Consider the following 11,305-nt stretch of genomic DNA (forward strand, 5'->3'; position numbering starts at 1 on the left):
ATGCCTATCGCATCACAGCCCACCCCTCGAGTCAGCACTACGCACGGCCTCCAACATACTACAAACACCAGAAACTACTTGCAACTCCTGGAGAGAGGACAGAGTAATTAATAAGTCAAGAGGGTCCATTGGTTTCAGGCCCAACACGTGGTTGTAGCTGATCTTGAATCACACACACAAAACTCAGGTCCTAGGGATGGTTCCAATGAGACAACCAAGCATGTACTCCTACATGGCCTCTCATAGCTACCTTGACCAAATCGTGTTCACACACTTAGCTCTCAACAATAGGACATGATGACCACATTCCAATTCATCCCCGATGAATCAGACCTGAAACAACTATAAGCAATAGGAGGTATAATAATCAAGCATAAATGAGTAGGCACATCATGGCTCAAACAACCCCTACTCATGCTAGTGGGTTTCAACTATTTACTGTGGCAATGACAGGTCATTCAGAGGAAATGGGTTCAACTACCGCAACATGTAATAGTTGAAACATTGTTGTACTAATGCAATAAAAGAGAGCAAGAGCGAGAGAGTGGGATTGTATCGGAATGTTCAATGGGGGTTGCTTGCCTGGAACTTCTGAAGATAGCATTGTGTCTTCATCAGTGTCATCGATCACATCGTCGAAACAACGTCTACTGAGAGGGGACAAACACCGATAACTGAGACGGAACACAATCAATGCAATCCAACAATATGATGCATGAATGTGACATGGAAATATGTTGTGATTTGAGCTAATGCCACTAGCAACATAATTAAATGAAGTTGGTTTGAACCAAAGATTCAAAGTCAAACTCCACATGTGGTTATTTATATGCCATTTATTTCATTTGTCTTAGATAGTAGCCATAAGTTGTTCTAACATGCATGAAAATGCCATAAACAGATTCCTTGAATTTGTTTGATAATTTTTCATATATAAATTATTTCATTTGGAGTTATGGTTGAATTGCTATGATTTTTTGAAGTTTAAACATTTCCTTGAACTTCCTAGATTATTTTTAATCCAGAAAATGATTAACTGTGTAAGCATTGTGTAAGCGTGATATCGACATGTCAAAGGGGCTGGTCCAAGACATACCTGACAGTGGGCCCCGCATGTCAGTGTTTCAACTAATTAACTAAGTTAATTAACACTAATTTAAACCTAACGCTAATTAGTCAAGGGCTTGGGCCCACACGTCAGTGAGCCACATGAGGTCAAACCCCTGGTGAACTGGGTCAAACTCGTCGGCGTTTAGCCGCTGGCGAGGCCAGATGCGGCGGCAGGCTTCGGATTTGGTCCTTAGGTGACCAAATCGATGGCGAAGAGGCTCTACGTGCCGAGGGGACTCGCACAGATCTAATAGGGCAAGCAGGAGGAGCTGGGGAGCACCAAGCTCGCCGGAAACGAGCTCGTGGTGGCGGCCGGAGTTCGGGCGGTCGCGGGATTGGCACTACGGTGCACGGAGTAGCTCTCCGAGGGGCTCATCGGGCTCCTAGAGAGGCAAGGAGAACGATGACATGCGCGGGAGCGGCTAGTTCGGGCTCTGGCCACGGCGGCGGCATGGAGCTCTCGGCTCTGGTGGGAACGAGGGATACAAGGCGCAATTGAGGCAGGGAAGAGAGGGGTTCGAAGTGGTATCTCACAGCGGTCATGTAGAGAAGCTCAGTGGGCTCGGGGAAGGGTTGGTCACGGCATGCGGCGGCCGGTGCTCTCGGCGGCCGAGAGGTTGAAGACAACGACATGGGAGTGGTGCGGGGCATCCTGCATCCTATGGGTCGTCTAGGAGGCATATGTGACAGTGGCGGAGCTCTAGGACTCGGTGGTGAGGCGAGGCAGCAACGAGAAGTGCAGTGGTAGCGAACGGCTGCGACGGAGGTGCTCGGGCGCGTTTAGGAGAGGGGGCTAGGGGCCGAGGGAGAGAGCAGAGAGAGAGAGAGAGGGAGAAGGTTTAGGGCGTCGAGGGCAGCTCCACGACACAAGATGAGGGCAAAGGAGGCGTTGACAAGGCGAAGCAGGAGGTGGCCGCTTGGGCGTGTGCGCTAGCTACCAGTAGGCGCAAGATTGAAGACAATCTTGCCCCTGGTGGCTGGGCCAGGTAAGTGGCCGCCAGGTGGGCTGCAGGTAAGCTCTTTCCTCTCTCAGGTTCTTCTATTTTATTCTGTTTTCTATTTTTATTCTTCTGTTTTGATTTAGTAGAAGTACTAGATCATTTTGCAAAATCCATAAATTTAATATGGGAGCTAAATGGATATTTCCTGGGCCCCACAAAAAGTTTTAGAATAATTGGACATTTATTTCTTTTATAATAGAAATAAATCCAACTCAAATAGTTTATGATTTAAATCAAAAGCCGAAAATAAACATTTTAAAGCCTCCAAGAATATTTGTTTGAATTTTATTCTTGCCAATATTCTTCAAGGTTTAACAGGAACATTTTCTTGGACTCCTTTGATGAGATTTTAATGTTGATTATTTCTGAACTTATTTCTGATGGTTTAAACTAACCTCAATTCAACTTCTGTGAATTAAAATGACAATGACATGATGATCAAGCATAGACAATAGGGGCTGAGCTAGGGCTGTGACAACTCACCCACACTAAACAAGAATCTTGTCCCGAAATTCAAGCGTAGGGTAAGAGGAAGAGGGGACACAAAGCTAACACAATCTTAATGATCCAACTGCCATCATCGTAGATATTGATTCATTGCATCATATTGGTCTTGACGTCTTTGCTTTTGAGATCTTCGTCCAACACTTTGACGACAGAAAGAAACTCTACAAGAATCGATCTCCTCGAAGATCGAGCACTCAAGATCAACTCATGGGTTGAGACCTAGGAATATCTCTTGAGTTGAGACATGAAACACACATCAGTTGCAGTGGAAAGAGGTAGATGACTAGGGTTCAATTGGGTAGGAAAAAATTCCACGCTGAAGAAGATGGTGCATGGTTTCAAGATACCGATGAAATAATTGCCATGATTCCATAATGGGGCTCCTTAGAGGAGGTGACTCGTAGAACTATTCCCTGAAGTGACAAAAAGAATTACTTTTGATATAGAGATAATTGAAACTCTCTATACAAGGCTAGGGCAATTCATAATTGATTGGTTGAAGAAGTCCGAAAGGATGGCATACTCAGACTAGAATGGATGATGTGGATGTAACACCCCGGATGTAACTTACCCAATTTGTACTCCAACTCTTGCCGTTTCCGGCCTTAAGTTATTTTATTTTCTCGGGTTCGGGTCTTTGTCCCCGTGTTTTGTTGTCGTTGTCATGCATCCCATATGATGTCATCATGTGCATTGCATTTGCATACGTGTTCGTCTCATGCATCCGAGCATTTTCCCCGTTGTCCGTTTTGCATTCCGGCGCTTCGTTCTCCTCCGGTGGTCATTTCTAGCTATTTTTCATGTGTGGGGATTAAACATTTCCGGATTGGACCGAGACTTGCCAAGCGGCCTTGGTTTACTACCGGTAGACCGCCTGTCAAGTTTCGTATCATTTGGACTTCGTTTGATACTCCAACGGTTAACCGAGGGACCAAAAAGGCCTTGTGTGTGTTGCAGCCCAACACCCCTCCAATTTGGTCCAAAACCCACCATAACCTGCTCCATCATCTAGAGCGTTCGATCACGATTGCGTGGCCGAAAACCGCACCTCATTTGGACTCTCCTAGCCCCCTCTATGCCTATATATGCATCTCCCCCAAAAATCCCGGATCCATTCCTACCCTAACCTGGCTCCCCGTCTCTCTGCGCGCCGGACAATGTCCCGACACGCCGGACATCACCGCTGTCGTGAATCGCGCGCCGCCACATTGCCGAGCCGCGCCCACATCGCCGCCTCTGTCCCGCCGGCCCGCTCGGCCCGGCCGGGGCCCCCGAAACCCATCGGCTCTCCCCCGCCGCCTGTGCCCGCGCCTCCCGCGCCCGACCCCCCGCCCGCGCCTCGCCTCCGCCGCCCGCCGTCACCGCGCCGCCCGGCCGCGGACCACAACGCCGGCCGCCGCGCCGCCTCCCGACCCGGCTCCGCCGCCTCCTCCGACATCTCCGTGCCTACCGGACTCGCCGGTGACCGGATCCGGCGAGATCCGGCCCGGAAGGACCTCGGGCCCCTCCTCCTTCGAGCTCCGGCACCTTCTCCGGCCATCTACAGTGCTCCCTCCAGCGAACCTCGATCGGCGTGCAAATCTGGATCTGGGATATTTTCTCGTTCGGTTGACTTTTTGCCCGAAACCCTAATCCATGTGCTCCTGTTCATCGCATCATAACTTTGCATCCGTAGCACCGATTTGGGCATATAACATATCAAAATGTTCATATCAAAGAGTACATCATTTCTTTCCATTGCATCATTTTCATTTGAGTTCATCTTTAAGCCTGAAATGCTGTTAGAAGAGGGCTACTTGAGTTAATTGTCAGATCAGCTACTCCATTTGCATATTTGTCATTTTTGCCATGTTTATTGTGTGCATGATATGCCCATGAGTTTTACATATGTTTCATTAAGGGTTTTGCCATCTTTCCAGAGGTGCAACCCATGTATTTTTGTGATGTGTGTGGTGACTAGTGCAAGCTTGTGAAGTGAGGCACTTGGTAGTGCTGATTTCAGGGACTTAGCAATTCCACTAAGTCCTTGACCTGTTTATCTCATATGGCCATATGTTCTTGTTGTTTCCTAGTGATCCGTGCCACTTTTGAGGATGATCAGTAAGGATGTTTTGTTAATCTTGTAGTGCTCTGTCCATCCATGTCTTTTTTTGCAATTATGGAGCATCCTAGCTTGAGTTAATCGAGCTCTACTTTTGCTACTTTGTGAATCTGGGCAGATTGTCAACTTATTTGCAATTTTGCCGATGATGTTGTAGTTGACCCGTGCATGCTATGCTATTGTTCTTGCCATGTCTAGCTTGCATTTTGTGTGTTATTGATAGATGTATGCTTAGCTTTTCATGTCTTGCTCCGTAGTGAGTGCATCGAGATCTTAAACATGCCTACTTGATATCTGTTTTCAGCATGCTCCAGTTTTCACTAAGTCTGTGATCTGATTATGTTTTTGCCATGTTCATATGCTTGCAATTGTATTTTCTGATCCCTTTTGGCTCAAGGTCACTAAGGGACTTTTGTTAATCTCTTTGAGTAGCTCCATGTCATGCTTTACTTTGCCATGTTCAGGTCCTGTAGCATGTAGTTTTGTTGCTCCGAAGAGTGCTACCTGATCTGAAATTCCAGACAAGTGTTGATTTCACTAAGTCTGAAATCTGTTTGCCATATGCATTTTTGCCATGCTTGTTTGAACCTGTTAGTGGATGATTTGGCCGTAGATCAGTGCTAGACTTTTGTTAAGCATCTTGAATGCATCCCTGCCATGTATTTTGTTGTCATGTTTGGGTGCTGTAGCATGTTCATCTCATTGCATTTAGATGGTTACTTGCTGTAAATCGCAGACCGGTGTCATATTTAAATCTCTTGCCATTTCCAAACCGTAACTCCGATTCCGGTGTTCTTTATATCGTTTTCAAGCGATTTCATCTCATCTTTCCAGTGGAACACTTGGATTTCCAATTTGAGGCCAGATTCATGCATTCCTTGTCAAATCTCGCATATGCATCCCGCATCGCATCCCGCATAGCATATCATCTTTGCATCATGTTGTTTGAGCTTTGCACGTGGTTGATTGTGTCCTTGTTGCTTGTTTGTCTTGTTTGGGTAGAGCCGGGAGACGATTTCGCTAACAAGGAGCCCGTTGATTTTGCTTTCAAGGATCCAGTCAACTCTGACAACTTTGCAGGCAAGATGATCATACCCTCGAAATCACTACTATCTTTGCTTTGCTAGATGCTCGCTCTTTTGCTATGCCATTGCTACGATGCCTACAACTTGCTTTCAAACCTCTAACCCACCATGTCTTAGCAAACCGTTGATTGGCTATGTTACCGCTTTGCTCAGCCCCTCTTATAGCGTTGCTAGTTGCAGGTGAAGATTGGAGGCCGTTCCTTGTTGGAACTTTTATTTACTTGTTGGGATATCATTATATTATGTTGTTATCTTAATGCATCTATATACTTGGTAAAGGGTGGAAGGCTCGGCCTCTCGCCTAGTGCTTTATTCCACTCTTGCCGCCCTAGTTTCTGTCATATCGGTGTTATGTTCCCGGATTTTGCGTTCCTTACGCGGTTGGGTTATAATGGGAACCCCTTGATAGTTCGCCTTGATTAAAGCTTTTCCAGCAATGCCCAACCTTGGTTTTACCATTTTCCACCTAGCCTCTTTTTCCCTTGGGTTTCTGGAGCCCGAGGGTCATCTTATTTAAACCCCCCCAGGGCCAGTGCTCCTTTGAGTGTTGGTCCACCTGTCAGCTGCCGGTGGCCACCAGGGGCAACTCTAGGCTGGCCTACCCGTACCTAAGACAATCTGAGTGTGCCTTGAGAAAGAGATATGTGCAGCTCCTATCGGGATTTGTCGGCACATTCGGGCGGTGTTGCTGGTCTTGTTTTAACCTGTCGAAGTGTCTTGAAGAACCGAGGTACCGAGCCTGATCGGAATGTCTCGGGAGGAGGTCTATTCCTTCGTTGACCGTGAGAGCTTGTCATGGGCTAAGTTGGGACTCCGCTGCAGGGATTTGAACTTTCGAAAGCCGTGCCCACGGTTATGGGCAGATGGTAATTTGTTAATGTCCGGTTGTAGATAACTTGAACCTTAATTTAATTAAAATGCATCAACCGCGTGTGTTACCATGATGGCCTCTTCTCGGCGGAGTCCGGGAAGTGGACACGGTGTTGGAGTAATGTTTGCGCAGGTTGCTCTCTAATTTCTCGCTCGCGCTTTGCCTCCTCTTCTCGCTCTCTCTTGCCAACAGGATAGCCACCATATATGCTAGTCGCTTGCTGCAGCTCCACATATATTTTTACCTTGCCTTACCTATAAGCTTAAATAGTCTTGATCGCGAGGGTGCGAGGTTGCTGAGTCCCTGTGGCTCACAGATTACTATTACACCAGATGCAGGGCCTGATGATTCCGCTCCAGGTGACGCGCTTGAGCTCAAGTGGGAGTTCGATGAGGACTCTCAACGATACTATGTTTCCTTTCCTGATGATCAGTAGTGGTGCCCAGTTGGGGGTGATCGGGACCGTGTCACATGTTGGGTTATCTTTTATTTTGGCGCCGTAGTCGGGCCATGAGTGTTTGGATGATGTAATGTTATTTATGTACCTTGATTGACGTGGCGAGTGTAAGCCAACTATGTTATCTCCCCTTTATTATTATAGTACATGGGATGTTGTAAAGATTACCTTATTTGCGACATATGCCTTCAATGCGATTATGTCTCTAAGTCGTGCCTCGACACGTGGGAGCTATAGTCGCATCGAGGGTGTTACAAGTTGGTAATCAGAGCCTTCCCCGACCTTAGGAGCCCCATTGCTTGATCGTTATTAGCAGCCGAGTTGTGTCTAGAAAAAAATGTTTTGAGTCATTTAGGAATTATATATCGGAGAGTTAGGAATTCTTTTTACTTCGCAGTCTTCTCATCGCTCTAGTAAGGCATCCTGACTTAGAGTTTTGACTCTTCTCTTCTCAAATTTCACTAAAAAAAAATTTAGGATCACGCGGGTATCTTGGAATCGTTCCGATGGTTTTATGATGAGAACATTGTCTTGGTGCCTCCTGTCAGGGGTTTTGTGGAAGTGTCCCGGGGAGTTGAGCTCTGAGGTGTTGTCATCATAATCTTATCGTTGCAGTTCTGGAATACCTGAGTTTAGTATGCCGACATCGAAAATCTCTTTTATGCAGTTCGTTGGTGAGATAACCTCGACGCCACCCAGTACTGGGGCGGGAGTTCGGGAGTATCGCCATAACTTGTATATCGGATGCTTTTCGAAGGTTGAGGTAGATGGTTTCCGAAGTTTTTCTCGGTTATGTGTTGAAGGATGGATACAGCTGGATGTAGGATTTGCTAGATTTGGGTGAGATATTATGCTTCCCCTATATCCCCAACACCTGACTGCATAACCAGAATGGTTCGGCAATTTCATAGGTGGGAATTCTCGTAGCTCTAGTTCTTCTTCCACGGATATTGGTTTGAGATTGGGATTTCTTACCGATTATTCGTTCTTGATCCGTACCTTGTTGATTTATTTCTCTACCTAAATTCTAAGTGGCTTCTCAATTTATGGATATGTGACCATTTCAAGAGGAATGCATTCGTTCATTTTGTTCGGATGTGAAGACTATATGTTGCAATTTTCATTCCGTTGGATTCAGCTTCAATATTTATCTATCAATGTGCTAATGGATGTCAACCTCTTCAGGATGGCTCCTCCAACGCGCACGACTCCGAATCCTGATCCGCCACCACCTCCACCTCCTCCGGAGGCATGGCAAGCTGTGATGGCCGCAACCAATGCAAACACACAGTTGATCATGCAAATTCTCCAAGAGCACAATCAAGGCAACCAAGGGAACCAAGGCAACAATCAGAATCACTTTGCTACACTCAACCAGTTCCTTACTAACAAGCCAAAGACTTTCAGCAATTGTGTTGAGGCAACCGATGCTAACGATTGGCTTGTGGATCTGTGCAAGCATTTCGAGTGAAGTAACGTCAGGCCTGAGGACTTTGTCAAGTTCGCTTCCTTCCAACTCAAAGATCAAGCTACATAATGGTTCCAGCAGTACAAGGATTCCAAAGGTGGACGTGTTATCACTTGGGATGAATTCCGTCAAGATTTCAGAGCTCACCATATCCCTCAGAGCGTGGTTGAAAGCAAGCATGAGGAATTCCGCAACCTGAAGCAAGGCTCTTTGTCTGTCTATGACTACAACAAGTTGTTCCAGAAGCTCGCCCGCTTTGCCAAGCAGGACGTCCCTGATGAGAAGAGCATGATATACCAGTTCAGAGGTGGTCTCAGAGAAGAAATTCAGCTCGCTCTTGTTGTCTTTGAGCCCTTGAGGTACGATGAGTTCTACAACATGGCACTGAAGCAAGAGGTTGCTCAGTTGAGGTGTGATGCTTCCAAGAAGTGAGTCAGAGACGCTACTCCTTCTTCCTCTACTCAAGTGGCCAAGCAGCAGAAGTATTGGCTTCCTCCACCTCCGTTCCGTCAGCCGTATCAGCAGAAGAGCAAAGGTGACAGTGGTTCTTCCCACCCACCCAACCCTGGCCTTCAGAACAAGACTTCGTCTCAAGCTCCAAGATCGAGTGCTCCGTATCACCGTCCACTTTCAGAGGTCACGTGCAACAAGTGCCAACAGAAGGGTCACTATGCCAACAAGTGTTTCAACCAGAGACGTCTTCCTCCTCCTCCTCCTGTCAGATCGGCAAGTACAGCTGTGGTCAAGCATAACCCCAAGCATGCCAAGGTCAACTTGATGAATGCAGCTCAGGCAGAGGACTCATCAGATGTCATCATGGGTAACCTTCCTGTTAATGATATTCCTGCAAAAGTTCTTTTTGACACGGGTGCATCGCATTGTTTCATCTCAAGACCGTTTTCATCTAAGCATGGTTTGGCTTTGCAAATTTTGCCTAGTCCATTAGCAGTTGTCTCTCCCGGTAGGCGCATGCATGCTAACTCCATTGCTCCGGATGTTACTATCACTTTGGGAGACTACAAGTTTCTATCTTCTCCTACGGTTCTTGGTGACTCGGATATTGATCTTATTCTCGGAATGGATTGGCTTTCTAAGCACAAGGCTCAGCTTGATTGTGCAGCCAGGCAAATTCAATTGACTCATTCGTCTGAGGATGTAATTGTGTTTGCCGCTCGTGATGATACCATCCGTCTGTTTTCTCTTAATTAGAAGGGTGAACTGGATGGTATCTCACAAATTCCAGTCGTTTGCAAATATCAAGATGTCTTTCCAGAAGAGCTTATAGGAATGCCTCCGCACCAGCTAGTTGAATTCTTCATTGATCTTGAGCCCGGCACAGAACCTATGTGCAAGCGTCCTTACAAGCTCGGACCTAAAGAGTTGAAGGAGCTGAAGAAGCAACTCGATATTCAAGAGAAAATGGGTCTCATCCGGCCTAGTTCTTCTCCGTGGGGTTGTGGTGTTATTTTTGTGAAGAAGAAGGATGGAACGGACCGACTTTGTGTTGATTACCGTCCATTGAACAAGAAGACCATAAAGAACAAATACCCACTTCCCAACATCAACGAGCTGTTCGAACAACTCAAAGGTGCCCAAGTATTCTCCAAGCTTGATCTCTGTATGGGTTATCATCAGATTCGAATCCGTGAGCAAGATATCCCCAAGACGGCTTTCAGGACAAGCTATGGTTCATATGAATACACTGTCATGTCTTTTGGCCTCGTCAACGCTCCTCCGACGTTCTCTCGCATGAACTTCATCTTCAACGCCTACACCAATGACTTTGTTTTGGTCTATCTTGACGACATTCTGGTTTTCTCGAAGAACAAGGAAGATCATGCCAAGCACTTGCGTTTGGTTCTTGATAAGCTCAGGGAACATCAGTTCTACGCCAAGTTCTCCAAGTGTGAATTTTGTCTTGATGAGGTTCTTTATCTTGGTCATATCATCTCTGCCAAGGGCATTGCCGTGAATACTGAGAAGGTGTCTGCAATTGTGAATTGGGAACCTCCTCAGAACGTGAAGCAACTCCATAGCTTCCTCGGTCTCGCAAGCTACTGCCGAAGATTCGTTGAAAACTTTTCTAAGATCGCGAAGCCTCTCTCAAATCTTCTCCAGAAGCATGTCAAGTACGTTTGGTCTTCGGAGTGTGACATTGCTTTCAACACTTTGAAAGAGAAATTGATCACTGCTCCAGTTCTGACTCCGCTTGATGAATCCAAACCGTACGAGGTCTTTTGTGATGCCTCTCTCCAAGGTCTTGGCGCAGTATTGATGCAAGAGAAGAAAGTTGTTGCTTATACATCTCGTCAATTGAAGCCTAATGAGAAGAACTACCCCACTCATGATCTCGAGTTGGCGGCAGTTGTGCATGCTCTTTTGACTTGGAGACATCTCTTATTGGGAAGAAAAGTGGACATTTTCACTGACCACAAGAGTCTCAAGTACATCTTCGCTCAGCCTAATCTCAACCTCAGGCAAACTTGATGGGTCGAAATGATTCAAGAGTATAATCCGAGTATCGAGTATACTTCAGACAAGGCCAATGTGATTGCTGACGCATTGAGCACAAAGGCTTACTGCAATAGTCTGATTCTCAAGCCTTATCAACCCGAGCTTTGTGAAGCTTTCCGCAAACCTAATCTGCAAGTGGTTCCTCAAGGTTTCCTCGCCAACCTTCAAGTCTCTCCTACCTTGGAAGACCA

The sequence above is a fragment of the Triticum dicoccoides genome, chromosome 3A, assembly GCF_002162155.2.
Source record: "Triticum dicoccoides isolate Atlit2015 ecotype Zavitan chromosome 3A, WEW_v2.0, whole genome shotgun sequence".
Taxonomy (NCBI): domain Eukaryota; kingdom Viridiplantae; phylum Streptophyta; class Magnoliopsida; order Poales; family Poaceae; genus Triticum; species Triticum dicoccoides.